The sequence below is a fragment of the Theropithecus gelada genome, chromosome 4 (genome assembly GCF_003255815.1).
Source record: "Theropithecus gelada isolate Dixy chromosome 4, Tgel_1.0, whole genome shotgun sequence".
In the NCBI taxonomy this organism is placed as follows: Eukaryota; Metazoa; Chordata; class Mammalia; order Primates; family Cercopithecidae; genus Theropithecus; species Theropithecus gelada.
In genome coordinates this window covers 115128615-115141275 of record NC_037671.1, presented here as the reverse complement: position 1 = coordinate 115141275, position 12661 = coordinate 115128615, and the positions used below count along the sequence as shown (strand labels likewise).

At 43.8% G+C, this 12661-nt stretch overlaps 1 protein-coding gene across 8 annotated transcripts in view; it reads left to right on the top strand.

Annotated features, from left to right (window-relative positions):
- Nucleotides 1-6929, top strand: part of MTHFD1L (methylenetetrahydrofolate dehydrogenase (NADP+ dependent) 1 like) — a 233814-nt gene extending 226885 nt beyond the window's left edge. For all 8 annotated transcript variants that reach the window (XR_003119016.1, XM_025382470.1, XM_025382469.1 and 5 more), the window contains one exon: nucleotides 6570-6929. The gene's annotated coding sequence lies outside the window, so the exon portion shown is untranslated. The remainder of the gene's footprint in view (nucleotides 1-6569) is intronic.
- The last annotated feature ends 5732 nt before the right edge of the window (nucleotides 6930-12661 follow it).

Genomic DNA, 12661 nt, shown 5'->3' with positions numbered 1-12661 from the left:
ACCATATTCTAAAGACACATTCCTTCCCCGCAAGCATCCCGCCTCCTTCTCCCCACTGACTCCTGTTCCTGAGCCCAGAACCTCTCCCTCTTGCCAGCATATTCTCAGCCTTTGCAGATGAGCTTCCATGACCTAAGGACCCTCTTCTTCAACCACCTCTGAGTTACAGCTGCAAGCCAGGCATCCAGGATTCTCATTTCATTTGTTTCACTACTAGTAGTCCACCTGAGGACTTGTTGTTGTTGTTGCTTTTTGAGACAGAGTCTTGCTGTGTCACCCAGGCTGGAGTTCAGCGATGTGATCCCGGCTCACTGCAACCTCCGCCTCCCAGGTTCAAGCGATTCTCTTGCCTCACCCTCCCCAGTAACTGGGATTACAGGTGTGTGCCACCACACCCTGCTAATTTTTGTATTCTATTTGTTTATTTTTTATTTTATTTTATTTTATTTTATTTTATTTTATTTTATTTTTTGAGACAGAGTCTCACTCTGTCACCAAGGCTGGAGTATAGCGGCACCATGTCAGCTCACTGCAACCTCTGTCTCCTGGGTTCAAGCAGTTCTGCCTCAGCCTCCCAAGCAGTTGGGATTACAGGCACCCACCAGCACACCCAGCTAGTTTTTATATTTTTAGTAGAGAAGGGGTTTCACCATGTTGGCCAGGCTGGTCTCAAACTCCTGACCTCAGGTGATTCACCCACCTCGGCCTCCCAAAGTGCTGGGATTACAGGCGGGAGCCACCATGTCTGGCCTAATAGAGATGGGGTTTCACCATGTTGGCCAGGCTGGTCTCAAACTCCTGACCTCAAGTGAGCCACCTCCTCTGGCCAAGTTTTTTTGTTAAGCCTTTGTTGCTAAAACACTAAAGACCTAGGCTATGGTGAGAAAGATAAGGGACCCATAAATGAAATTACATTAAAACAAGGTGTGAAATTGTTTGTTTTGGGTTGTGGATGTTGTTTGGGTAGTGTTTGTATGTGGTTTTTGCTGAGAAGCGGGAGCTGTGTTAAGTTGGAGCCATAACTGCTTCTTTTATCTTTGTTATTTCAGAAAAAAAAAACTCTAGAAAATGAAGTAAGGGAGACTAGTTTAACAAAGAAACCCATAAACTCAAGCATTGATAAAATGTTGTTTGTCTTTTGGTGTGAGTTTGTGTGTAGCGAATGTCTTACATTCCCCAGTAAGGCCGTGGGGAAATATTGCTATGTCCCCAATTGCTAGTTGGCCTAGCAATACCAACTAATCTCTCTTTTTATGTCAGGAACCCATTATGTTACATTTCTGCTGTTTGTCATTTTTCTCCAGAATAAGTGTGTTCAATTCTCCTATCTGTCTTAGACAGTATTTTTCCAGCTTTTTGGTGAGTTTTCACATGCTCTCCAAGTAGGTCACGTAAGTCCAGTTATACCTTAATCATTGTAGTTAGGACTCAGGTAATGCGAAGGGACACATCCTTAGCTTTACTGATGCATACCCTTAAATCCTTTATTACCTACTCCCTAACAAGAGTTCCTCCAGATCTTATAGACGGGGCCTGCAGGGCAGGACAGGGGCCTGTGGTAATTACCTCCGATGCACTGGGCATTGTGCTAAGCACTTTGCAGGGGTGGTCACAGCACCTCTGCAGCCAAGTGTTGTCCCATAAGGCCACAAGGCTTCAAGAGGACCAAGCCTACCCCTTGGTCACTGAGGGGTGGCCCTGGTCTGCAAGGCTACAGAGCTGCCTTGCCACCCTGTGGCACTGCCTCTCGTTTCGTAGCTGGCACACATCATTTTGCCAGCCTCATCACATGTCATGCTGGCATCAACCCAGGGAGGTGGGTAGTATTTTTGTTTAAGAGCTGCAAGAACTCTGCCCAGAGCAGTCGACAACCTGCTCAAGTTGTGCAGCTAGTGACTCCAAAAGCCAAGACTCAACTCCCATCTGTTGACTCTCGATATTACCCCAACCTTTATGCCCCAAACCGAAAGATGCCCTTTTCATTTCAGTCACGGGCAAAATGAACTTTGGCCCATTCCAAAAGATGATATCAGCTATTTGAACAGACAGGTATTTGAGGATAATGGGGTAATTTTTTTTAAAATAAGTAAAGATGATTGTTTGGGTATTAAAAGCTATGATTTTGTCATAACTCTTTTTAGTCCAAGTATAATAGAGCCAGCTCTTTCCTAATTCTCTAATGGAATGGCATTTCCACCCCCTACCCACCCCCCAATCCAAGGCCTCCTTCTTCTTTGTGAATTGCTAAATACTGTTCTAGGCTAAGTGGGCAGTGGTTCAAAACCCATCGTTTGACCCTGCTGGAACAATCAAAAACAGATCCAGTGTCCTAAGATAAAACCACCATACAAAGCAAATGTTCCCTCTCGGTGGCTCCTCAGTAATGACCCAGCAAGCATTGTCTGTTTCCTGTGCCTCTCACTGTAGCCATCAGGGACCACTTCTACTAATAATCAGAGGTCTGTGGCTGTTCAAAATGCATAAGATAAAAATGTTAAAGCTCGGACAAACGTGGGCATCCGAAAGGAAATGTCTGGCTTGCTGACTTTGCTCCCTCAGGGATCACACCGTAGATGACATGGATACCCAGGTACTGAGCAGCACACTCATTATTCCCCCAGGAAAGTGTTGAAGGCGCCTCCCACTCGGGAAGAAGATTGCGCTTGGTTGATGACAACTTTCTGTCCTTCCCTTCCTCACCTTTCTAGCCTGTTTCACCTCCTAGGAAACCGTGTGAAACCAAAGGTGAACGTTATATGCCAAAAAAGCACCAGAATTTGAGCTCTCCTTGCTCCCTCTTCCCAAGACTTCTCTGTAGTCCCTTCACTATTGTTAGAATAAGGGCATGACTCATTCTTTTGGATGTAACTAAATAGAACTAATTAAAATAAGTTGTTTGTCCCAGTGAAATTGATCCGGCTGTTGAGTCTTTTGTTTAAAGATTATTGGAACGAAGGATTTGATATTTTTTTTCCTCCTATTCTGTTTTCTCATTCCGAAACTTTATCATATTTCTGAACTTTGGCAAGATTCATTCAAATGAACACACAATAAAGTCTGGCAAATTTCCTAAAGAATTCAGGGACTCCCTTCTTTATTCCGCTCTGAAAAGTTATGTTGAGTACAGAATCAGATTTACTCCAGTCCTGCTATAAATGTTTGTTATTTACAAAAGAATTGCTTTTTCTTGAATTACACATGCAGAAATAAGTTCAGGAAAGAAACTCATTTCTCTCCTAAACTGGCTTATGGCATCAACAGACAAATGGTTAAAGAGAATGTGGTATGTATAGACAGTGGAATACTATTTAGCCATTAAAAAGAATGAAATAATGTCATTTGAAGCGTGGATGGAAGTGGAGGTTATTATGAGAAATAAACTGGGCACAGAAAGACAAGTGCTGCATGTTCTCACTCTCATGTGGAAGCTAAAAAGCTTAGCGTCATAGGCAGAATAAATGGTAGATGCCAGAGGCTGGGAAGGATGGGTGGCTGGGAGGAGGGTATGAAGAGAGGTTGGTTTTGGGTACAAACATACAGTTAGACAGAAGAAATAAGCTCTAATGTTTGATCGCAATCTAGGATGACTATACTCAGCAACAATATTTTGTATACTTCAAAGTAACAGGAAGAGAGTACTTGAAATGATACCAACATATAGTAATGATAAATATTCAAGATAATGGACACCCCAGTTACCCTGACTTGATCACTACACATTCTAGGCATGTAATAAACACTCCCATATACCCCATAAGAATATAAAATATTAGGCCGGGTGTGGTGGCTCATGCCCGTAATCCCAGCAATTTGGGAGGCCAAGGTGGGTGGATCACTTGAGCCCAGGAGTTTGAGACCAGCCTGGGAAACATGGCGAAACCCTATCTCTACTAAAAATAGAAAAATTAGCCAGGCGTGGTGGTGCACACCTGTAATCTCAGCTACTCGGGAGACTGAGGCAGGAGAATCGCTTGAACCCAGGAGGTGGAGGCTGCAGTGAGCTGAGATCATGCCACTGCACTCTAGCCTGGGTGACAGAGCAAGACTCGGTCTCAAAAATGTATGTAATGTATCAATACAAGGGAAAAATGGGCAGAAATTTTCAATGATATTTAATAACCATAAATTAATCTTGAGTTGGGTTGCTGCCTGCCAGCCCTTCTGTGAACATGATTTGTTCAGTCGCAAGTCACAAACCACAGGGTTACAAAGTGCCCTGGGAGGGCGCCTGAGCTCTGTAGTTTTAGTCTTGAAACTTTATCTTTTCACAGAGCAATTCAAAAATTGCTCATCACCATTGTGTTCCGAGAAAAGAGGTGCCAATGTATCACCCTGAGCCATCCAAGGAGTGCTGTGTACCCTCTTCCTTTCCGCTTCCAGGCGGGGGCCAAGTAGGATGGAAGCTCCAGCTTTATACTTAAATAATCCTCATCAACATCTAAAAGATAGTGATAATTAAATCTCTCCTATGTTGCTAAATTAAATCTCTCCTATCTAACTAAAATGGAATGTTTTAAAGCTTAGGTAACAATTGTGAAATTCTTAATTCCCCTTAAAAACATTTTTTTCTTAGCACATTTTGATTTCTTATTCCCATGCCAAAATAGAATGTTTCGTATATGATATCTTCCAAAATATTTTCCCACTGAGTTAACTTCTGAAATTGCTTCTTCCAATGATAAGCAATAAACAACAGATTCGTTTTTACATTCTCACCTTAGCTATTGCATCTCTGATTGTTTTCATCTGTAATGAGACTTTCTATACTTTGGCCAGTCCTTCTGTTTTTCTTAAAATGTGGGACCACAGGCCGGGCACGGTAATCCTGTAATCACATCTGTAATCCTAGCAATTTGGGAGGCCGAGGCAGGCGGATCACCTGAGGTCAGGAGTTCAAGACCAGCCTGGCCAACATGGCAAAACCCCATCTCTACTAAAATTACAAAAATTAGTCGGGCATGGTGGCAGGTACCTGTAATCCCAGCTACTTGGGAAGCTGAACCCCGAGAATTGCTTGAACCCAGGAGGCGAAGGTTGCAGTGAGCTGATATTGCGTCGCTCCATTCCAGCGAGGGCGACAGACCAAGACTCCATCTCAAAAAAAAATAAAGTCAGACCACAAACTCTAAGCCCCTTTAGACACAAAATCACGGGATACAAATGTAATGTGGCTAATCAGCTGGTCCTCCACCACCCATCTCCGGAGCATGGAAGGCCTTGTCCAGCCTTGCCTTGCCAAGCAAAGGGTCATCTCTACCCTAGCACGCCTGCTGTCCCTAGAGTCATTGACCCTCAGGTCAAGGGATACCAGAGCCACTACAGTGAGGCTGGCCGTGTCTCTGAAATATTTTCTTTTTGTTCATCTTTGTTGTGCTTATAATACTTCTGTTTTCTGTTTATTCCCCTCACTTGAATCAGATGTTAGGGGAGTATTTGAAGCTCCTCGTTCCCTCTCTTCATCAATATCTTCTGTCTAGAAACTAATCAAGCATCCTATCTGGCTCCAAACCACTCAGTTATCTCTGGGAGGCCAACTGACAGGATTTCAGCAGAGTTGCACTTTCTTGGCCTAAAAGATAAGTCCTTCCATGTATTATAAACTCAGATTAAAGGCAACATATTGCATTTACATTTTAGAGGGGTGAACACATTTTTTTCTGGGACTTAAGTGTTGTTTTGTGTCTTCGTTTTTGTTTTTGCTTTTGTTTTTAACGTCGTTTGATTTATTTCTCTTTCTAAGAGATTACAGGATTCAAGAATGGCAACGAATCTTAATAGCCTTTGAGAGAAAGCAGCAAAACTTTAGTACTAATTTCCAGGACCATGAACTTCCATGCTGTCCTAAATGGTATTTTTCAGACATTGCTTTCTGTGCCTACTCGATAAAACCCAAAATCCAAGGTAACAGGATTCCTTATCTAAAATCCTAAACAAGGCTGGGCATGGTGGTTCACACCTGTAATCCCAGCACTTTGGGAGGCCAAGGCAGGTGAATCACTTGAGCCCAGGAGTTCAAGACCAGCCTGGCCAACATGGTGAAACCTCGTCTTTACTAAAAATACAAAAATTAGCTGGGCATAGTGGTGCACACTTGTAATCCCAGCTACTCAGGAGGCTGTGGCAGGAGGATTGCTTGAACCCAGGAGATGGAGCTTGCAGTGAGCCAAGATCTCGCCACTACACTCCAGCCTGGGTGACAAAGTGAGACTCTGTCTCAAAAAATTAAAAAAAAAAAAAAAAATCCTAAATATTCTCATTCCACAGGATCCTACAAACTTGGAAGTTCTGGGAATTCTGCCAGTATCCCCAAGTAAATCTCTTGGGAAGTTTAGAATGCTGCATGGCGTAGCTGTGCCTGCCCTTCCAGAGTGGTGCAGACTGATTCTCCACGTCTGCTAAGTCAAATATTCCAAACACAGATCAGCCTTATCTAGTGAACAGAACCATCGCTCTGCTCTTGAATTTTCTTTTGGCCTCAAACTTTAGAGCTATAACGTGTTAACGGTTTAACACCAGAGGAGAAAGCTATTCTTAAACTACTCAAACATGGTTTTTTTTCTATTTTTCAGACTCCTGAAACAGACTACTCTTTGCCTTTTTGCTGCAGTTGGAGAAGAAACTGAATTTGAAAAATGTCTGTTATGCAATGCTGGAGACACAGTGAAATAGGCCAAAGATTTCTTCTTGGTTCAAGATGAATTCTGTTCGCAGCGGAGTGTGGCATTCAGCAAAAGGACCTCCACCAAGACTGAAAGAAACTAATTTATTTCTGTTTCTGTAGAGTTTACATTATTTCTACTGCTTACACTTTAGAATGTTTATTTTATGAGGACTAAGGGATTAAAAGAGTGTGAACTAAAAGGTAACATTTTCCACTCTCAAGTTTTCTACTTTGTCTTTGAACTGAAAATAAACATGGATCTAGAAAAGCAACCAGCAAGTTTTCAGTGCCAGATAAAACTCTCTGCCCTCTAGAGGTAACTCCTCATGGGAGGCAGCTGGGAGTGTTACCTGACACCGATTTCCTAGAAAACTGGGAAGGCAACCAAGCTTCTTAAACGTGACAAGAAAAGCAATAATACGCATCGAGAACTAGCTAATCAATCGGGAAATCTGACTGTCAGGGATCTCTTGTAATATCTCTTGGAATGAAGTGCGCTGTGTATCCAATGCTATTTTCCAGCGCCAGTGAAGTTGCTATTTCTTACCTAAAACAAATGGGTTTATGCTAGTTTCTTCCACCAAGGAATGAGTCTCAATGGCCATTAAACTTTCTAAGGCCCACAGGGCTAGAAAAAGTCGCTCTTAAAGGTCAGGTGTTTGGAAAATGTTTTTCCTTTTGCCCAACCCTTAATTAATGGTAGAGAATGTTCTGTGGCCTATTCCCCTCACTGGGAGTTCCTGACCCTTCTTTGTTTTCCAATTTTCCTACAATAATATAAAATTACGTAAAAGTTAAAACAAAACCAAGGATTCAGGAAGAAACAAGCAGTGATTGTCCTCTAGGCAGCCTAAAGAAAATAGTCACCATAAATATCTTAGATGTCCTCCAGGCATATCCTGCAGGATCTTTCCTGCGTCCTCTCGTCCTACACCCTCCAGTGACCCTGCCCAGCCATTGCTCAGCCCATAATGCATCTTTATGCACAATTTGTCCCAAAACACTGTTTAGGAACTCAAAAGCCTCCCACTCAAAAGCTGTCCGTCCCAAGAATAATTTCACTTGGCAATTCTGAAGTGTCCTTCCCCATCCCTGCCCTTTATTTGGGAGTACACCTCTCCAAATATACAGTAAAACACCAGTTAACTGTATATTTGGAGAGGTATACTCCCAAATCAAGGGCATATCCCTCTCCCTTTACAGTAAATTTGTAAACCCTTTATAATCTTCAAATAGATGCATACATTGAAAACCCTATATATTCCACTCAGAAAGCTGTCTTTTTTTTTTTTAAGATTGGGGGGGGGCTCACTCTGTTGCTCAGGTGGAGTGCAGTGGTGCAATCATGACCCACTACAGCCTCAACCTCCCAGGCTCAGCCTCCAGAGAAGCTGGGACTACAGGCACGCACCACCCCACCCAGCTAATTTTTGTATTTTGGTAGAGACAGGGTTTCACCATGTTACCCAGGCTGGTCTCAAGGTCCGGGGCTCAAGCGACCTGCCCACCTCAGCCTCCCAAAGTGCTGGGATTAGAGGCGTGAGCCACCATGCCTAGCCATGAATTGATTTTTAAGCAGTTGCCTTCTGCTACTCATGTTTTTATTCTTTTCCTCTGCACTGAAAAGTTAAATTTTCTATTTTTGAAAACATTTTTTAAAAAAATATTTTAGGAATCTCCATTCAAAAAGCTTTAGCCTGGGGACTCCTTTCCTTACCTACTTTTACCAGACAACTCATCAACTCAAAAAGTAAATAAGCATCCTGCATTCCAGTGTGGGAGAGTTTTCCACTGCTCACTTTGGAAGGACTATCATCCAGGTGCTGCTGGAAACCGCAAACTGTTTCCCATTGTGTAGGCTCATTCAAAGTCCTCTGGGTGTCGTAACTCGGGCTCTGATGGATTTGTTTTTGCTCATTCGCTACCCTACTGATGGTAGCGTGTATTTGACTCCCACTGAGTGATATGCAGTCTCCATTACGAAGAAAGGTTAATTAATGGGCTCATGAACTCCCGATGACTTAGGGCATTCACAGAGAAAAAGAAGTATTATTATGGGGAGTATTGGGAGGAGCCAGTTATCAACCATCTCTTCTGAGGCCACAGCATGAGAAAAGAAAAATCACATAACCTTTGGCGTGGTGGGTTTCAGTTAGAAATCTTCCCAAGAAGAGTGGATACTGATTTCTTTCTGCCTTTAATTGAAATGTAAAAAACTAATAGGCCAGAGATGGTGAGTGGCTCCAATTACCCACTGTGGCGCACAAATGTGTGATCATGCCCCCGTCTGCTTGAGGACTGGCAGTAGTGACATCTGCCAAGGTGAGGTCCCAGACCAGAAGAATCATCTGTGAAAGCTGCCCAAAGAACACACTATAGGGATTAACTGAGGAAGAGATGCATAGGGACTTGGGAAAACAGCAGCAAGGCAATGAGCCAACCCACTCATTCAGAATTCTTTTTTTTTTTTTCTTTTTTTTTTTGGTCTTTTTTTTGTTGAGACAGAGTCTTGCTCTGTCGCCCAGGCTGGAATGCAGTGGTATGATCTCGGCTCACTGCAACCTCCACCTCCCAGGTTCAAATGATTCTCCTGCCTCAGCCTCCCAAGTACCTGGGATTACAGGCATGCACCACCATGCCCAGCTAATTTGCATTTTTAGTAGAGACAGGGTTTCGCCATGTTGGCCAGACTGGTCTCGAACTTCTGGCCTCAAGCCATCCACCCACCTCCGCCTCCCAAAGTGCTGGGATTACAGGCGTGAGCCACCACTCTGGGCCTCATTAATATTCTTTTTATTCCCCTATTGTCAGGGTTATTTTGTTTGTTTTAACTAGAGTGTGTATGTTTAATACACTTAAAGCTATAAGGAGTATTTTTCACAATAGATATTTAAAGAGAATCCTAGTTCCCTCCCATCTGATAGTAGCCAGGGTTTGTTTTGTTTGTTTGTGTAACTAGAATGTGCCCAGCCTGTTTTTATCATAATTTACCTTCTATATTCCCAGAAAATCCACATACATATATTTGTACATTGCTTTTTCATAAATGTGTTCACACAAGGGAGTAAAAATTAAGTAACAAGTGCATTTTTTTTTCTTTTTTTTTTTTTTTGAGGAGTCTCACTCTGTCGCCAGGCTGGAGTGCAGTGGCGTGATCTCGGCTCACTGTAACCTCCGCCTCCCAGGTTCAAGCAATTCTCTGCCTCAGCCTCCTGAGTAGCTGGGATTACAGGCGCCCGCCACCATGCCTGACTAATTTTTGTATTTTTAGTAGAGACAGGGTTTCACCATCTTGGCCAGGCTGGCCTTGAACTCCTGACCTAGTGATCCACCCACCTCGGCCTCCCAAAGTGCTGGGATTACAGGTGTGAGCCACCGCATCTGGCCAACAAGTGCATTCTTACAGCATTTGTTACAAACCTATAATCCGTATCCTCTGAAAAAGTCAAGCATTATGACAAAACAACTAGTCAATCAACAGATCTTCATGTAACACTGTAAACCATAATGCAGCCAGAGACAGATACACCCCAAAACTCTAACAGCTATACTTCAGAACAGCAGAATGAACTAGAATTCAGGGGTCTGAATTTGAATGGGGAAAAAATGTAACATCTTTATGGCTGTAATGTAGCATTTCCTTGCCTATTGTTTGTTTTGAGATAGGATCTCATTCTGTCGCCCAGACTGGAGTACAGTGGCACAATCACAGCCCACTGCAGCCTCCACCTCCCAGGCTCAAGCAATCCTCCCACCTCAGCCTCCCCAGTAGCCGGGACCACAGGCACACCACCACACCACACCACGCTAATTTTTTATTTTTTGTAGATACGAAGTCTTGCCACATTGTCCAGGCTGGTTTCGAACTCCTGGGCTCAAGTGATCATCTCACCTCAGCCTCCTAATGTGTTGGGATTACAGGCATGAGCCACTGTGAGTGGCTTTTTTTTTTTTTCCTAGCCACTAGACCTCCAGGGAAACAGTACCTATGTCTTTGTCACCAATCACAGATATTTTAATATGACATGACAGTTTCTACAAATATCCACAATAGCATTTATGCTTCTCACTGCATCAAAATTATAGTAGTTATTAGATCTCCCACTGTCTTTGTATCACATGTAAATAAAGAGGCACATACATTGCTATAACCAAATGTGGTACCTTTTCTATACTTTAATAATTGCATTTCAGGCTGGGTGCAGTGGCTCATGGCTGTAATCCCAGCATTTTGGGAGGCCAAAGCGGGTGGATCACTTGAGGTTAGGAGTTCGAGACCAGCCTGGCTAACGTGGTGAAAACCCATCTCTACTAAAAATACAAAAATTAGCCAGGCATGGCGGCACACACCTGTAGTGCCAACTACTCGGGAGGCTGAGGCAGGAGAATCGCTTGAGCCAGGGAGGCAGAGGTGGCAGTGAGCCAAGGTCACGCCACTGCACTCCAGGTGTGCAACAAGAGCAAAATTCTGTCTCAAAGAAAAAAACAAGCACTTTACTATCATTGATTTGTTTTATAATCATAAGTGTTTTCATTTAGGCATTTAAAAAATATTCTAAGAAGGGATCCATGGGCTTCACCAGCTTGTCCAAGGGCATCCGAGGCACATAAAAGGTTAGAATCCCCTGGACTAGATGAGATGCTAACAGCCTAGGTTCTGGTTCTGTGGCAGCATTACCTAGTCTCCAATGTTGCTACCTCTACATCTGCACCTCAGTCCGTCTCTATAGGTCGCTGATCCAGGGTGCCTGGTGTGCCTATAATAGAGTCTTGGTCTGTATGTAATGGTAACACAGGCAGCAATTGCCACCAAAGTTTCCCCAGCCTGATTCAGAGGATGCACAAGAAGCTCTGGACATGGTGGAGTGCCTAAGCCTTGGTTAGCAACTCCACCCCCAAGCCAGCCCCTGAGCTCCCACCCCGCCCTGCTCTGAGGCCAGGCTTCTGCACATGGTTTTAGATGCTGCCCAGCAATGGAGTTCTCACCTGACCTGGGTCCTGCCCGTAGCTCACACAGGGCCACAGCTTGCATATTAGTGGTCCGACAGCATTGCTCACGGTAGATGGGACAGAGTTGAATAGCCAGTGTACATTCCTGAAAGACCAGAGTCCGACCACTTGGCAACTGTGGGTGGAATGCTGCCTACGAGAGCACCATGTCCTAAACATACATGTACATAACCATGGAGTCAGTGGATTGTCCAGGGAACTGCTATTGATGAGTGCTGGGCCTTCCTAAAGGTCTTGGTAAAATGGTTGGTTTCTAGGACAAAAGGCATATCATGAACCACAAAGGATGGGGAAAATACTTCACAAATTGGAGTAGGACCATAAAGTTAAGTCTTCAATATGAGTAAGAAAAAATTAATTTTATTTTATTTTATTTTTTGAGATGGAGTCTCACTCTGTCGCCCAGGCTGAAGTGCAGTGGCATGATCTTGGCTCACTGCAACCTCCACCTCCCAAGTTCAAGTGATTCTCCTGCCTCAGCCTCCCAAGTAGCTGGGATTACAGGCACGTGCCACCATGCCCAGCTAATTTTCATATTTTTAGTAGAGACAGGGTTTCATCATGTCGGCCAGGCTGGTCTAGAACTCCTAACCTCCGGTAATCCGCCTTCCTCGGCCTCCCAGAGTGCTGGGATTAGAGGTGTGAGCTACTGCACCTGGCCAAAGAATGAAATTCTTAACTTCACCTCCCTCCTGTGATCTCAGCCTTGTCAATGTAGGTCATCACCTTAGGTATTTTGTTTGTTTGTTTGTTTGTTTTGAGACAGAGTTTCGCTCTTGTTGCCCAGGCTGGAGTACAATGGCGCGATCTCGGCTCACCGCAATTTCCAGCTCCCAGGTTCAAGTGACTTTCCTGCCTCAGCCTCCCGAGTAGCTGGGATTACAGGCATGCGCCACCATGCCCAGCTAATTTTATATATTTTTACTAAAAATCTAGAGACGGGGTTTCTCCATGTTGGTCAGGCTGGTCTCGAACTCCCAGCCTCAGGTG